Here is an 18473-nt window from a genome sequence, read left to right on the forward strand (position 1 = left end):
CATACTTTCCTTGAAGGAATTTCTAATGTCACAGAAAGATGTAGATCACAGGATCTACAGACTTGTTTTCTGTAATAAATGGTGTTACTCTCCTCTAAAATTAGAATTCTTTATTGCGTCTTTCGATGCAGACATTTTCTAGTGACCTGTCAAGTAATTTTGTAATCAAACTCAATTTGGTGCTTTTCATGAATAGTGGCAGTAGTAATGGCAATGAGTTAACATTTATTGAGTGTTAATATTGTGATCCAAAAATGTGCTATGAATTAATAAATGTAAATCTCTTATAGCTCTGCCAAACAGAAGCAGAGCTGTCAGTATATTAGCTCCTACTACCTCCATTGCTATTCATTCGTCTACTGCTATTGCTAGCATTTATTCTCCAGAATAACATTGTTAAACATATGCTATTTTAGCAGTATGTTAGCTATGACTAAATGAAGCTTCCCAGAAATTAACTGACTTGTACAAGATCACTCAATTGGCATTTCAACTCTAAATTTTCTAATTTCAGAGCCTGAATTTGTCATAAATATATTGTGTGCAAATATCATGGTAATTTTTCTCTAATAAAGTCCACAAAAGCCTCAATGATATGTACTCAAATTACAGAAATAGTCACATCAGCTGTGAAGGCTTTTTTTAATCTTCTGCTGCTACAAGAAGTATCATTTGCCCAGATCAAATGGAGTCTTTGGCACTGTGAAATCAATACAATTTTAATAAAAAGCATGTATGTCTTATAAATAAGAAGTATCGTCTAATATCAAAGGTTTAAATTGCTACACATCTCATATTCCAAATGATAGTGTTTCTAACAAAGTTGTTAGCCATATTCTTTCATCTTCTATTCCTGTGCATAACCTATTGTCAATGACATAGAAATTCCTTAATGTTTTTAGATGTACAGCAGTTGAAAACTACTTGGATTCATATGTTTGTGCAAATGTATAAAAATAAATTTGCTCCTCTGGATTATAAAACATCCTTAAAGAACTATAGCATTAGTTAGAATTCAGAAATGGAAAAAGCCATTTTTATTAATGAGAAATAAAATGATGTAAGAATGTTAAATGGATCACTTTGTGGGATGTATAGAATCTAGCTGAAACGTTCCCATAATACAGGCAATCTAAGAACTGCATCAAAACTGGAAGTCAAATGTCTGACATTTATTTACTATAGGGCCTTCTGCTGCATAGCCCAGTCCCACAGGAGAAAACATCTAACATTTCCCTGGAGAGAGAACAATGAAACACGTGTCACATCTTGTGACTTTTATCCATGTCTCCCTGGAGGTCTGATTTTATTTTGCCTGAATCTAATTTCTGACAGACACAGACAAATATGGGAGGTAGAGAAAAGGAACATAAATTTGTAACACCAGACTGTGTAGTACCAAAGACAAACGCTAGGCAGAAATCTTGAGTAGAAACAAGTACTTCAAAAGTAGGACTCACAGGCAGAAGCTTCCTGAAAAAAACATCTAGGGAAGATGCTTCATGGAACTTCCAAAAGGATGATTAAAAAACATTCTACCTGTATGACATTGGGCTATGTTTACTGAGACAATAGATATGTTTTTACCATATATACAGATAGCAATAGAAAATCTCACGTATACTAAGAAACATACATGGTATAACTGAAAGAACATCTTAATTCTTCAGATAACTACAGTAGAGTAATTTGTATGTGGATCACCTGAGAAAAAAAGAGCCACAGCTAGATCTGTCTTGTGAGAGTTTTGAAGATAAAGATCCCAAAATATAAAAGAGAAACACAATAAATGGAAAACTCATTTCTAAAGTAAAGATAGAGACTCCAGTAATAACACCTGGAAACACATCTATTCAATGTATTTAATCTACAGTATGGTGTCACTCTAGAGCACAAGTGGACTGATTCCTGATATAGCACAGGCTAGCCTCAAAACACATAAGTCTTTTGTGACTCAGGGTTCTTTGTACTGAAAATTTAGGATTGTCCCACAATCCTTGATTGGTTATAAGCATTGTTTAACTTGGAGAGATATTTTCAGCAAATGAAACATAAACTCTAATTATAAATCTGAGCTAAACTGTATATAAGAATAAGTAATTTGTGTAATGAATAATAAAAAATGAAATGAGCAAAGATATATAGGTGTAAAATTTTTGGAAGTGACTGAAGTAAAGAAGCTACCAATGTAAGATTCATTGTAATAATTTTAAAATGTTTATGTAAGTGTAGTGGTAATTACAAAGGAAATATTATGGAATATATCCAAAATAAATTAAAATGTAATAAAAATGTTCCTCCACAAAAGGATCAATAAAAAAACAATAAATAAATCATAGAAAAAAGATATAGATGATAAAGGTGTTAGACTTACAACAAAGGATAAACAGAACATCAGAGTTCTTTTATTACAGTGATTTATTAATAATTTCACAGTAAAAGATAGAATGATAAATTAAAAATAAATAAGGAAAACAGAGCACAGGACCTGGCAACACCTACAAAGGTGACATGAATCTTAAGTGAATACACAGACTAGATTCTGTAAAAGGATGGAAAACATATTCTATGAAATAGGAACCAAGGACGGAAGTCAACAGATATTTGTGAAACAAGTAGACATCATACACAATGATAAAAAGACAAATATTGTAAAATCGTAAGTTTTCTGATAACCAACCATCCTATATTAAAGCATTCAACTATAGAAAGCAGAAACTTCCAGCGCAAATGGAAGAAATAGGAAGTGTGCAGAAATGATGACAGAAATCCACAGGGCTCGGCTTTCAGCTGTAGATGTAACCATGCAGTATGTCAGCACAGAAACAGAGAACTCAAATAAAAAATAGGCACATTACCCTTAATAGTCATGTACAAGAAAATCTACATAACAGCAGCAAAAGACAAAAATCTCTCAAGTGCACAAGCGATTTCTGCTATGTATTTTTCATGGTAGGCAAAATGCATCTTTAAAAGTTCAAAATTATTTAAACCTTACAGATTTTTCCACTCATAAGAAAATGCAGTTAGAGATCAACAGAAATAAAAATACACCAAAAGAGAACTTGGAAATAAACTACTGCAAGTGTGGACAAATGCACTTTTACAAAAATGCCCACAGTCCACAATTATATTCCTCCACAATGGTACTGTTTCAGAAGAAAACAATGTTGAGAAGAATGGATATATACACCCCTTAGAGTGATGTCAAAGTTTTAGAAAATGCTGGGCTTTTTTGGTTTTTGTTTCTGTTGTTTTCGCTGCTGTTGTTTTTTTAAGGGAATAAAGAGCTAGTAAGATGGCATGGAAGATTCAAATATTAATGGAAAAGTCTGAAAGCCACACGATGTTACCAAAAACACAGAGTGGAAGCTGAGAATTGACTTTCAAAATTTGTTTCTGTGTCAGTTATCACTATGCGTATTATGTGTACGATTTTAGCACATGGACACACTCTTTCTCTCTCTCTCTCTCTCTCTCTCTCTCTCTCTCTCTCTCTCTCTCTCTTTCCATATTCACAACAATAGTGATGATGATTGTGAATATAGTAACTGTAGTACAAAATATAAACTTTGAAAAACATCACCTAAAAGCATCAACCCACATAAATATATTAACATTAAAACTCTAAGAGTCCTAGGATAAAACATGTAAACCTGAAGAACCCTCAAAGAAAGAGAGTTCACAAAAATTGATATGTAGAAATTGGATTCGAAAAGCCTTAAGATCTTGGAGAAAACAATAAATGAAATGCAATATGCTGTAAATAGCTTGTATGACAACATGTAACAGGACTATAGATGGAATTCATACTGTTTTACTGTAACTTAAAATACTATTTGAAGATAGGCTAGGGACTTTGAACTGATTGTTTTCAGAAAAAGGGATTCAAATAAGTAGCAAACACAAATTGTCATAGTTATCAATTGTGAGCTGAATGTACATAGTCATGTGAGACTTTACATCGAACCCATGAAGGAGGCCTACGTTACAAAACAACAAAATAATTTACATGTGTTTTTGAGGCTTCAGACCAATTTAAATTCTGTGGATATTATTTATCTGGTTGTGTTCATTTTAATCAGCTACATCGAAAAGAAAAGAAAGAAAGAAAGAAAGAAAGAAAGAAAGAAAGAAAGAAAGAAAGAAAGAAGGGAAGAAAGAAAGAAAGATAGGGAGATAGAAAGAAATAAAGGAAAATAAAAACATTGGTAGTAGGAACCTAAAGATAGGACATGAAATTCCTTCAAGTAAGAAAAATTAATATAATTCATAGGAAAATTGAAATATTGTTCATCATAGAAGTCAGTAGAAAGTCTACACATTCCTCCACTTGGATAGACTGCTAGAACACGTATGCTAAGTGAAGCTACATTCAACCAAGGAAAATTGCTGTATTTTGTCACTTGGTGAGATGTCTAGATAGCTGAGGAAAGAGAAAGGTAAAAACTGAACAACCAAATCTGAGAAGAAAATAGAAGAAACAGACTGGGTCATTACAGCATTTCAGTATTGGAAGAGGAAGATAGCCTAGAAACTGGACCCTATGACATTTATTATCATTGCTAAAAATGCACATAAAATTAAGATGTAATTAATATCTATAGTTTTAATAGAAAATTATCCTTCTGTTCTCACATTTATAACATAAACATCAAATTAATTTAAAGTGTTTTCTTCCTTTTAGTAGGCAAGTAGCGTTGCATTTTAGAGTATTGGACACAGAGCCTCCCGTGTATGGTGTTGAAATCTTCCAATCTTCTATACCCAATTCTCCATTTACTCTTTATTGTGATACAGGGATTCACTAAGTTGTCTGGTTAGGCCATAAACTTAATATGTGGCACAGTTAGGACTTGGGCTTTTAGTTTCCTTCTCTAAACTATGAAAAAGTTGAGATTAAATTTCAAGCCTCTACTGTAGCTTATAAATAAATTATAAATTTCATTGTTCTGTGGTCGTTGGTAGTAAGAATTCAAAATATTTGTCATATGAAAATGGTATATTTCTTGCTCATTTTAATGAACAATAATGCCATTACATTCTCATATTCTTCCTTGGAACTTCCTGGGACTACGTTACAGAAAAAATATCTAAGACCAGGCAAATAGATTCACTGCTGTACTCAGCTTTCACAGAAGTGGCACTTACAGTCAATGTGTAGTAAATTTCATCCTTTAGAGCTTAGCTAAATATGTGAATATATATCAGGAAACACTTCTTACCTTATAGTGGGTGATCACACTCTTGTGTGTGTGTGTGTGTGTGTGTGTGTAAATATATATACATGTGTGTGTTTTCATTTTCAGAACCTTCAATTATCAATGTTTAGAAACGTGGCTGTTTAAAAGATAAACCAGGCCTCCCAGGTGTGACTTGCAGTGGTTTGCTATCATTAGGATACTGGATAAAGTAATTAAGCTGTGTTTGTGTATTGGCGGGCATTCCTACTGCACTAATTAGTCTGTACGTACCTGCCCACATGCTGCCATGAAAGCATTCCCAGGACGAAATAAATTTTCTACACACATAAAGGAAATCAATAAAAGAAGAAAGAAGGGAGGAGCAAGAAGAGGAGGAGGAGGTGGTGGAGAAGGAGGGCAGGAGCATTTGGTACTGAGGAATGATTCAGTGTTTAGATTTCTTACTCCCCTTGCAAAGGACCTTGCTCAGTACCCAGAACATGAGTTACACAACTTTCTGAAACTCCAGTTCTGGCAGATGTTCCACCTCTTCTGATTTTTGCCAACCCTGTATTCATTTGGTTACACATACATACATATTGCGCGCACGCGCACGCGCACACACACACACACACACACACACACACACACACACACACACTGAGTAAAGTGAATACGCATTTTTAAAAGAAGACTGTGATGTGGTCTTTAAGTGGAACACAAAGTTACTCTTTGTCTTAAGATGTTATTTGAACTCCTCATTTGAATATAGAAATAAAGTAGCTAGTTTATTGTCAAATAAGTAACACAAAGAACTGGTGATAAAGCAGAAGCTTCTAATGCGTATTATGCACCCGTTATCTTGCATATATTTTTTCCTAGAAAATATCTTGACAAAAGTACCTGTTAAGCTATAAGTATATGTAGGCCACATAAGTAGAATTCACTGTAAGGAAGAGTTATTCAGCTCTATAATAAATCAGAAAACACAGGAAGGATACGAGAATGTCATCTGTCTCATTTCTTCTTGAAATAATTCTACATTCCTGTTTCATTCTCTTTCATCATGGATAAACTGCTTTCTTGTTTACCAGACAATGTTTTAAGTTGAGATATTACACCATTTTCTAGATTCCAGTCATCCATAAAGAAAAATTGCAATAAAGGCCTTTGAATTTATGAGACTATCATAATTGACTGTCTAGTGAGCTAATTCTGCCATAATAATTGTTCATATAGCTCCGACTTGTGCCTGATTCATAACTTGCTTCAATTTTTGTCTTTCAATAGGGAGTAAGAAGTAGTTGGTGGAGAATCACTTGATGGTGTTCTGATGACCTTCTAGATACTGTGTTGAAATCATAGTTGAATATGAAATAGTAAGTCAGTTCTGAAACTTTCACCTGCAATAGAATAGCCTGAAGGAAATTTTAATAAACAGATTGCTGGGCCTCACTCCCAGAATTTCTGACTCAATATGTCTGGGATGAAATCCAAATTGTACATTTCTAAGCTGCCAGATTATTTTCACCATGCTATTTGAGTTTCACACTTAAGGACGTAGAGGGTATTTGAGTTCCCTACTTACAAAAACCAACTTATGAAATAACCAAAGCTATAGTCCTCTGTGAACTTCAGCTACTTGTCGTGAAGTTGAGAGTGTATGTCATATGTCATATGTCAGTATGGATACTAGACATCTTGGAGATAGAATTATGATCGTAGAAAAATCTGAAAGGTAATTTTGCACTAATGTGCTGGCTATAGCTGATAAGGGTGTTGGACACAGTTTAATCCGGAAACATGTAACACACCTCACACTCAATCCTCTATAGAGTGTGACTTTCCACAGCTAAGAAAGCAATCATACTGCCTGTGGGAATTGCTCATGTCTTGATGAAACAGCAGGAAATCAACTGATTGAGCAAGTTCAACTCAACTGACAGATTCCTTTATTTGGTGTTACTGTTACATCATAAGAAAGAGACATTTAATGTATCCTCCCCTCCATATATCAGGGAAGTGAGGGCACAGTGCCATACCCCCAAATTCAGAACTTTCAAAACTTAAATCCATTGCTAAGTCTTACCTGAACAGAAAGCCCAGAATCCATAGTTGGTAGGAAAAACTTATTTGTGATTTTGGAGAATTTCTGTGAGGGGAATATTTATTGGTAGGAGATCTGATACAACTGGAACGTCACAATAGAATCAAACACATTATAGTGACTTTCGCACAAAACATCAGACATGCTGCATACATGTATGAATTATTTTATAGAGAAAAATATTGAAAATAAGAGAATAAATACTTGAAGTAACAACCACAATGAATTTACTAAAACTAATGGAAGTCTCAGATCATGCTCTAGAAACTAACAAAAACATAACCAAGAAAATTAAAAGAAAAATGATACATAAATAGAAAACTCTGGAAGTTTTTTTCTCCACTAGATAAATATGTTACTTTAAAATTATAAAAACCTTCAAGGCTCCCATATGCTCACTAGCATCTCATAAGGTAAAATTAAAATGCACTTTATTGAAACATCCACAATCCCTATGGATATGGGCAGTCACGATTGCTCGGTAATCAAGAGCACTGACTCCCCTTCCAGAGGATCCAATTGTGTGCCACAACACCAGTGTGGAGCTCATGAGAATGACATCTCTAACAACTTTTAAACTTAAGTCTATAGTCCTTTCATCCCAAGAACTTTGCTGATGAGACATCTTACCAGCTGATAATGGCTGGTGTGGATCTTGAAGCAAGCTTCTTTGGTACTATAGCTTGTGTAATTCTTGTACACGAAAACCATGCTGCCAGCTAGTTGTGTATTGTGAGTTCTTTCTATCACAGTGTTGGTTGCCTTTGTCTGTCCTGGTGACTGATCCTGTTAAACCCTCTTCTTGGAAGTTGTTTACAAGCAGAGATCCCCTAAATTAGCAATCTGCCTTGAGGGACTCTATTCCAGGAGATTTCTCCTTTGCTGTGAAGAATCCAGGTGTCTAATGAGCTTAGTGGGTTTTGGAGGAAGCATATTCATTATTCTGGAATTATCCTTGCATATCTTCTCAGGTATTTCCGTCAAAACAATGAAAAACAGGAATTAATAGACAAGGCATAGAAACAAAGAAATTCTAATTTAGGGCCAGAATGTTGTAGAAGTAAATGAGCTATGTAGACCTTATGCATCCATAATATTAACAAATTTTTGAAATTGTAGTGGCAGATATTGGTGATGCAGGGCTCTTGCTAGTATCTGATAGGTAAATTGCTAATTGGGTCATTAGAACTTCAAAACAATGTACTGGTATTTCTAGAAATATTTTTTTTTTACTTTTGAAATAATGGACTTGACCTTGTAGTATTCCTCCTATGGGTGTACTTCAAGAGAAGAATATACAAGGACCAGTTGGGAATGACAAATATGAAATTATTAACTCTATATTGGGCCTGAATCCTACAACTGCAGATTTATGATCTGCCATTACATTTTCTACTATATGGCATGTTTAGTTTTACCACACACTTATACCTGGAATGGACATTTTCTATAATTATTTGAGAGAGTAGGAAGATAAAGACCCAGATTTCATTTATTTTGTAAAGTATCCTGGAATGTTACTATACAATAATCCATTCTCTAGAACACCCTTGAATGTTAGTGATACATGACAATTTTCCCAGTACACTTCTTTTTTCCTAGAAAATATATTTACTTGATTGAAAAACAATTTCTGGATTTGGGACTTCATAATTATATGTGGGTAGTCATGAACGTGGAAAGAATGCCACTGCAAATGAATGGCAAACAAATTTGTGGGTGAAGTGCGTTAACAGAGCCTACTCTATGAGAAAATTGGGGAAGACAATTTGTTCTCTGCCCACTTGCTCATCTTATGAACAAAAGATGTTAACAATTAAGTGCATATATTCACCAGTGTGCTAGAATATGAAAGGCTTTCGATGGCTTATGAATAAAGGAGCTGTGTTATCAAGGACAGTGGTCATTCATAGGCTTAGCAACATAGGCTTCCTTTCTCCATTTTTGATTGAGTTATGGAGAGAATGACATTGAAATCCATTGTAGCATAACTGCCCATGGTGATTAGTTGTAATGTACTTCATGACAGCAATGGACTTATAAAATGTGTATGGTAGAAGTCATATTTTATCTCACTGAAATAAATATGCAAAAGTTTCCTCTACATTGAATGAATCTTATTAAACTATCAGTCATGGGTTTAGTGAATACTTTTTCTTTACAGCTGTAATACATTGCATAAAGCTACTTCTGATCATAGGATCCCATTGAGAATACAAGAGCTGCGAAACTGGCCCTATCTGCAAGCATGTCACCCTTTTAGTGTCCTGGTCACTTTTCTGAAGCCACTGAGCACATGGGGAATAAAATGACCTTTGCAAGACCTGCAATATAATTAAACCCTCAGAATATTTGTTACTGTGGTGCTTCAAAGCCTTCAAAGATTACTTATTTTTTCGAAGCAATAATAAAGACCACCCTACTTACCAGGTTTCAGAAGAATGTTCAGGTTGCTGTTGTTTATTTGTTTTGATTTTTATTTTTCTAGATCTATCAATTTGTTTACTCTGACCTACAGTATGCAAGGAAAACCTAAACACTAAGCCTCGACCAGCAGTATATTTTTAAAGCATTAAAAATTAGCATGAAATGCAAGCTCACCTACCACTGTGGGATAAAGAGACACTGTTAGTAAGTTTAAATAGATTAAAACTATTTTCAGAGGTTTCTTTTGGAGAAAACGACAGGACTTTGTTATATAAAATCATGAATTTTACATGAAAATATTTTAAAATACTACAATTGTGACCAGAGGCAGATTTCAAGTTGACTACTTATGCTGAGAGAAAAGTGACAGATTTTTTTTTATGCTGAACTATTACTGAAAGAAATATGTAATGGAAGAGGTTGGATGGAAATGTCAATCTTTCCCTTGAGATGGGTCACATTTCTGTGGTGACATCGGTTGAGGAGATTTAAAAACAGAATTAGAAAGATTATTTCAGGGCAACAGGACTGCTCAGGTATGGTTACTGGATATTCAATGACTCTTTTGCTGTTTTTTTTTCCCCATAATTTTCTCTGAATAGACAGACATAATCCTTCAGAAAAAAAGTACTCCCGGAAATACCCAAAAATAGCAATGAAAGTGAACTTTGCTACTATTATAAACCTGTATCCCAGCAATGAGGTCAGTAGGCTTTAAGCTTTGTTTGACCTTGATGGCACCTTGACACTTTGTTAACCTTAGTTAGCTGTATACTCTTTAAAAATAGTAAATAATGGTATGAATACATGAGGTCTTCCCATTAGAATTAAAACTTAAAATGGAAAAAAAAAAGTGGTAAGCCTGTCTTCTCTTATTATTACCACATCAGGAAATAAATGTCTGTAGCACCATGTTGAATTTTTTCCTAATTTGAGATATGATGGTCACCTAACATTTTAATGGTGTTATTCATTTCTGGTGAATAAATTTTATTATTCCCTAGGTATTGTGATTATTCTTTATTTCACTCTCATAATCTATCACCAACTGTCTTCTTCACATTCATGTCGATATACCCACATCAGTCCCAAACTATGAATTATGTGAACTCTGATTATTATAGTCTGTGATTCTACATAATTACAAATATTTTCCTGAATTAATATTGTCCTCTTTTTCTTGCAATGCTGGAAATTGAATCTACAGACTTGGGCAAGCAAGTCAAAAACTCCAATACTAAACCATATCTTTAGGTGTAGGTCTGTGTTCCCTCTGCTGCTAAGCATGGCCTCTGAGGGAGGTGGAAAGCAGCGAGTTTAACTGAGCCTATCCCACGCTGTCATGGGATTCTCAGATTTTTGGACATCTAGGCACTGCTTGGAGTCTTGGAAGAGCTGAGATGAGACTAGAGTCAGAGTGATATCAAAGAATGGCCTATACCATATGTACATGAGAAAAATGTGTATTTTCTACAGTCTATGGATGTTTTGTAACTATGTTAATAACAAAAGCATTTAGTATATATTTTTCTGTTGATATTCTGACTAATTAATTTTCAATTTTTAGAATGTTGGCAATCATTTCGATGTTTATTTTTGAATGATCAAATGGTTTAAGTTAATTGAAATTACAATTGGTGACACATCTCTATTTTATACACAGAGGCATACAATTTTAATGGACACTTGATTTTCATCATTTTGAAGCACTATTAAGTGCATTTAGTTCTACTTTTAATCACAGTTTGCTTGATATTTGTATGGCTTTATTATTTTTATTTTTCTAATATGTTAATATCATGTCTCTTCGGAATCACACATATTAAGACTCCTTAAGTCTTATGCTGGGTCTTTATTTCTGAAAATTACTTCTGTAATGTGTTGTAGTAAGCAGCAACCTAAGACTGTGTTCAGCTGGTTGTCAAAATGAACTAAATGTGAGAAATACAAAGATTCCATGGAAAAAAATAGTATTTGTATGGGAAAAGGCTATTGCTATGATTGATTACATTGATTACTAAGATAATTAAAGATAAGAAAACCACAATTATAAAAATGTCTGCTTTATTTAAAGATGTTCATTAAGTAGCGTAAAAAGTAACTTTTAAAACGTTCCATCATTGTTCAGAATGTAGCGTTCTGGAACCATATATTTTACAAATTGCAATTTGCAGAACACCATACATAAATTTCTGCAAAAGGTTAGCCCTGTGCATAACCTATCAGGACTACTAGCAATCAAATATATGCAAGGATATAAGAGAGGAAAGAAGTTTTCATTTTTATACAACAAACTCAAAACACAAAATGACAGCCAATACCGCAATATTTTACATGAAAATTTATGCAAGAAAGAAATCTCCAAATTTATTAATAATGGACAGACCTGAATTTTTGCATCAAGGGACAATTATCTGTTAAATTACTTTACAAATGTAATGTTTCTACTTAGATTTAAGGTAAATTTACAAAGATTCATGTGCATGAAACAAGTTTTGAGTTACTGTAAAAGGCTGCAGTGAAAGTATATGGCATGTATATATGGTAGGCAGAAAATGAAGATGTCTGAAAATGCATTTAATTAAAAGCATCTCAGGACTTTAGGTATGTTTTTTCAGAAAAGCTAGGTAGGATCTTTTCTGTCAGTTCTTAATTAAACATTCATGAACTCTTTTTCTTTGGTTGTTTTTTGGGTTTTTTTTGTTTAATTTTTTTTTTTTCTTTTCTTTTTTTTTTTTTTTTTTTTTTTTTTTGTGTGTGTGCATTCTGGGACAGGGCTTTTCTGTAACCTTGCTTGTTGTGCAATTTGCTCTGTAGACAAAACTGACATCAAACTAACAAAGATATGCCTGCCTCTGCCTCCTAGTTTTTGGATTAAAGGTATTTTCTAACAATATTTGCAAAGACTATTTTTAATTTTTATTCATTTAAAAATTGTTCAGCATATCAACCAGCCAGATCTCCCCAGAGCTTCTGGGGACTAAACCACCAACCAAAGATTACATGTGGAGGAACCCATGGCGCCAGCTGCATATGTAGCAGAGGATTGCCTTATCTAGCATCAATGGAAGGGGAACCCCTTGTCTTGTGGAGGCACAGTGTCCCAGCATAGGGGAATGCTAGGGTGAGGAGATAGAAGTAGATGAGTGGGTGGACGAGCACCCTCATAGAAGCAGGGGAGGGAGAGGGATGGGGGTTTTGGGAGTGGAAACTGGGAAGGGAGATAATGTTTGAAATGTAAATAAATAAAATAACCAATAAGAAATTTCAAAAAGTTGATTGTTCATATTACATGGAAGGGAAATTTCCTAATATGGTATAAGTAAATGAAGAATTAAGTTTAAAGAATTTTAAATATATTCCTTATAAAAATGAATTTGTAATTATTTTCATTATTCTAGAAGTTTTGGTACTAAGACATGTGTCTAGAATATTTATTTCCTACAAACTATGTTTGTCATGACAGCTAAAGAAAACTTGCTGATACATATACATTCTAGTGGGAGAGATTAACAATCTGGGTCACAAGCTAATTCTTTGGAAGGCTGAATATGGATATTACTTTAATAATTTTCACACAACAAATATAATTTACCTTGGGGAACTCTCTTACATTTAGGACAAATTTACACTATCTTTTTAAATTGAACATAGATTAATATCTCAAATCCTACAAACCAACTACAGTTCCCCCTCCCTCTATTCCTCTCATCATTCCTGTCTCTGCCTACCTTCTTCACGAGACCTCATGCCCCATTTACCTTCAGAAAAGAGGAGGCTTGCAAGAGATAACAGCCAAACAGGATAAAAGAAGATACAATAAACAAAAACGCAAATGCCTTCATATCGATGCTGAGCACAGGAACGGAGTAGGAGAAAAAGAGACCCAAAGAGAAAGCAAAAGAGTCCAAGACATACCTGAGTCCACCATTAGGAGTTCCACAAGAATACCAAAGTAGCATCCTTCATGTACACATGGAGGTCCTGGTACAGATCAATGCAAGCTGCCTGCTGCCAATTCATTCTCGCAGAGCACTACATTCTTTGATTTGGTGGACTGTGCTCTTCTGGTACCTTCCATCCTACAATCTTTACTCCTCCTCCTCCTTGGGGTTCCTGATCTCTGAGAGGATTTGATAGATAATTTTTTTTCATTCTGTAGGCTGCTACTTTGTGCACTTTTTGGTGTCCTTATTTTTAAGAAGCTGTTTAGTTTACGGAGGACCTTTTGATTAACTGTAGATTTCAGTGTTCATGTTATCAGTGTTCTGTTCAATTTTTTATCTCCTAAGCCAATGAAATCCTGTCCAAGGCTATCTCCCACTTTCTCTTCAACTGAGTTGCGTGAACCTGGTTTTATGTTTAGGTCTTTGATCTTTGCAGACTCGAGTTTGGTGCAGGAGGTTAAGTTTGGATTTATTTCCATTCTTCTACATGCGTGGATCCAGTTTAACATGAACCATTTCTTGGAGATCCTGCATTTATTTCAGTATTTCTGCCTTTTTAAAAAGAAATATTAATAAACAAAAAAAGTGTTTATCAGTGTGTAGAGTTGTACCTGAGGCTTCAATTCAATTTAATTTCATTGACTGAGCTACCTATTTTTATGCCAATATCATGTAGTTTTATTACTATAGCTTTGTACAGAACTTGAAACCCGTAGAACTATAGAAGAAGAAATCAGGAATGATGATAACTTTAGCATATTTTAATTATTCAGGATTATTTTGGCAGTGGTAGAATTTTGATTTTTTTTTTACATGTGTAGTTTGAGAATTGTCCTTTCAAGATCTGTAAGTAATTGTGTATGGGATTCTGATCAGGATTGCATTGAATCTGTAGATTTATTTTGTAGGATAGCCATTTTATTCATTTATTTTACTAATTTTGGTCTACCAAATCATAAGCAAGGGAGATCATTCCATCTTCTAATATCTTCTTCAATTTGTTTCTTCAAAGTCTATAAATTTTTATGATATAATTCTTTTCATCTTTGATTAGAGAAACCCCAAGATATTTTGTTATTTGGGGTTATCGTAAAGCATATTATTTCACTGATTTCTTTCTTAGCCCATTTGTTTTTTGAATATAGGAGTGCTACCTTTGTTTAAAGTTGATCTTATGCACAGACACTTTCCTGAAGGTGTTTAACTGTGGGGTAGGTGTTCTCTTATTGAATTTTAAGGTTCACTTATGTATACTAGTGTATTATCTGCAAATAATGATATTTTGAATTATTTCTTTTTAATTGAACCCCACAGCCCCACCCCAATCTCCTTCAGTTTTTTGATTGCTCTATATTAGGAGAAACTCTTGTGCACTGTCTACAGATTGTTTTGATATTATTTAAAGGTTGATTTCTATACTAACTGAGATTTCAGTACTTTGTTATTATTACATTTATGAAGTATTACCTGTCTCAATATTATGGAAAAATTGCTTTCTATCATCTCTGATTGTTTAATAAAGAAGTGATTCAGCCCACAGCGGGGCAGGAAAAAATAGGGAAAGACTTCCAATCCAGTGAAATGTCAAAGAGAAAATGAGAGGGAGAAAAAGAGGGAGAAGAAAAGGTGTGTGAAAGAAACAGGAAGATTGATTCACCTTGAAGTCACTATTGGACAACCATGAAGACACAGGGGCTGGCGAGCCAACAAAGTCTATGATGCAGGTAAGGGAATAGTGCCTTTGAAGTAGCCAAGCTAGTTTAAAGGGTTAGAAGAGCTCAGAACTTCCCCAGCTTAAGGCTACAAGGTTGTGAATAAATATATAAGGTCACCATGACAATTACTTGGAAGATATGGACTAGTGCAGGCATGGATATGCACTATAGTTATTTGGGAGCAAAGGGGACATAGAAAAATCCCTCAAAACGCTACTATCACAGCTCTAACCAAGATTCAGGTGCTATATTGAATAGAAATGAAGTGCATGAACAAACTTGTATTGTTTCCTTTCATGAAATTTCTTTGAGTTTTCCCCCCATTTTATTTGATAAAGGCTCTAGGCTTACTGTAAATTGCTTTAATTATATTTAGGTATGTTCCTTGTATATCAAATCACTCCAAGACTCTTATAGTGAAGGGGTGCCATATTTTTTTCAAAAGCATCTGATTTGGGGGCGATTACAGATCTTCGTGTTGAAGTGTAGGAAGTCAGGAGGAAACTGTCTGTGAGGTCCACAGAATGTATGAATTGAGAAAAGAAGGTTTCAGCTAGATGAGCCTGTGTGATTGGATCTGTTGGAGGAATAGAGATAGAACATAATATCTATGGACAGGCTACCTCATGTTCATAAACTCATAATGTATTTTATAAAATTATTTATGTGTTTGCTAAGATATAAGTAAGTAGATTATTTATTTGATTCTTACTTATTTGAATATATAACTACTATATTTTAATGCAAAAAAATTACACATTTTATGTGGCTAAACATTTAGGAGCATCTGCTATTTGTTTTATTTTCATCATGCAAACTTCACTAAAATTATTTTTCTTTGTTTTAGTGCTTGACGATTATTAAAGAAATAGGCAAGCAACAAGAAATAAAAATTAAGGTATTTGATGACAGCAATTTGATCTTTTTCCTATAATTTTAGAATTATAGTATAACATTTATTCCCATAGTAGTAATTATTTTTGAAATCTAAAGACAGCAACAAAATAGGTCATGAATGACATGAAATGAATTTCCCTTGCATTGTAGAGCTCAAAACACATGAATAGTGGGTGACACATAGAAATTCATATGAAACAGCAAAAAGCTAAGGAAATGTTCAAGTGGCTAATTTAGTTGATAGTAGGAGATAAAAATAAGAGAGTTTTTACAAGTATTGCTATCAGTGTCTGTTGTAAAGACCAGTAGGAAAGAAAAAAAATGGTATAAGGGATATTGGCAACTATTCCTGCTGTTTCCAGGCTTATTTAACTAAGTACACTAAAATGAATTCCGGGATCAGCTAAAATCTAAAGCAGCTGTCCTCATAACTGGGTAGGATTAAACAAATTTTTTATCACCAAGCAAGATTCTCTGCCATTCTTTCAACTGACATATGGATGTCTTCCAATTCTCTTAATTTTCAATACAGTTGGGACACAATCACGGAAGGTGACATGTGGCATGTGTCACAATTACACTCTTGGGACCAAGCAGATGTTTCTAGAGAAATCATACACACACAGATACCTAGAGACAAGTCTCTACATAAATGTTTTGAATTGTTAGATTGAAGCCTATATAAATAGGAAAACAACAGAAACATTGCCAACAATTCACTGGCCTCAATTACAGGTCAAATCATTTTTTCTAGGTATTTCCTGGTGTTTATTGAGTATAATTAACTAGGACTAGAGATGTTCTTACTCCTGAAAAGACTTTAAACTAGGGAATATTGTGAATCTTAGTCATCATGAGATGACTTTATTAATTTACCAAAAAAGTAAATTCTGTATACAACATTGCCTTATGCAGTAAATCACTCTGGTGCCCATAAGTTAAATGTATCTCTATTTATATTTCTGTTTGATCCCAACAAAATATCTTTAACAAGCTTATGAAGCTTTGAAATTCACATTCATATAACAGTAGTAAAATTCCACCATAGAACTTGTTTACATTTATTTATTTATACTGAAACTTTTAGTGGATACCATTATTCATCAATGATGAGGTAATTTCATGAATTTTTATCCTATAAAAGTGTATCAGAAAGTCGTATATGAAATCAAGCATCATTATGGACAATCATGACATTTTCCTTAGTAAGTACAATATTTATTCTGTATTTTCTGCTTACATATGTCAGAAATTATGAGAATAAGTTATTGAATTAAGATTTAAGGGAAAGTAAATTACTGGGATTATCTTAGTGGTAATATTTTGCTACACCAAAGAATTATTAGACAATCACCTAAAGATTTGATGAGAATAAAGATATGAATACTAAATAATGATTTTAGACTGTCTAGTAATATTTTCTGTAAAAGCAACTTATTCTCCTGATGTAGTTATCGTCTTGGATTCTTAATGCCTCTGTCTAGTAATTAAAGCTGCAACTTAAAGTTTCTAGCCTCCATACAATCTAATCTAGGCCTACAATTGTTTCAGTCTCTCAGAATGATTGTTGATCCTTTCTAGTTCTTTCTGAGTTCTAACTCACTTGTTTGACTCAAGCTATTATGATTCATACTTCAATCCTAGCTGACTGATTCAGTCTGTCTTCTCTCAGCCTCTTACTGAGTATCTATGCTTGGCCTCACACTTATTCTGACAATTTTTTATAATCTTCTGTCACCTTCTTATTTTTTGGCTTCAACTGACCTGCACTGAGCAGCAAGAATCCATGAGTGAACTCAACTCCATTATGACCCTGCAGTCATTGTACTGACTCGCTACAGATTGATTCAGCTACACTACACTGAATGCAACTGACTGAACAGAACTTATGTATGTATTGAACTGCTCTCTATCACAGTCCTCGTGCTGTTTTCTTAGGTTACCTCTCTTTCCTGTCTGTTTTTATAAGAGTTGTGCTTATCCAATCTCTACAAATCTTTCTCTGATTTGTCACCTGATTTTTCTCTCCTCTCTCTCTCTCTCTCTCTCTCTCTCTCTCTCTCTCTCTCTCTTCCCCCTCTCAATTTGACATTATGTTCAAACCTTGTAGTTTCCTTCCACAAACTAACTTTACCTACTTTATTTGGAATTGAAGGTATGTTCTAAGGTGTCCCTGTATTCTAACCAGATCACACAG

Source organism: Rattus rattus, chromosome 12, assembly GCF_011064425.1.
Source record: "Rattus rattus isolate New Zealand chromosome 12, Rrattus_CSIRO_v1, whole genome shotgun sequence".
NCBI classification, from domain to species: Eukaryota; Metazoa; Chordata; class Mammalia; order Rodentia; family Muridae; genus Rattus; species Rattus rattus.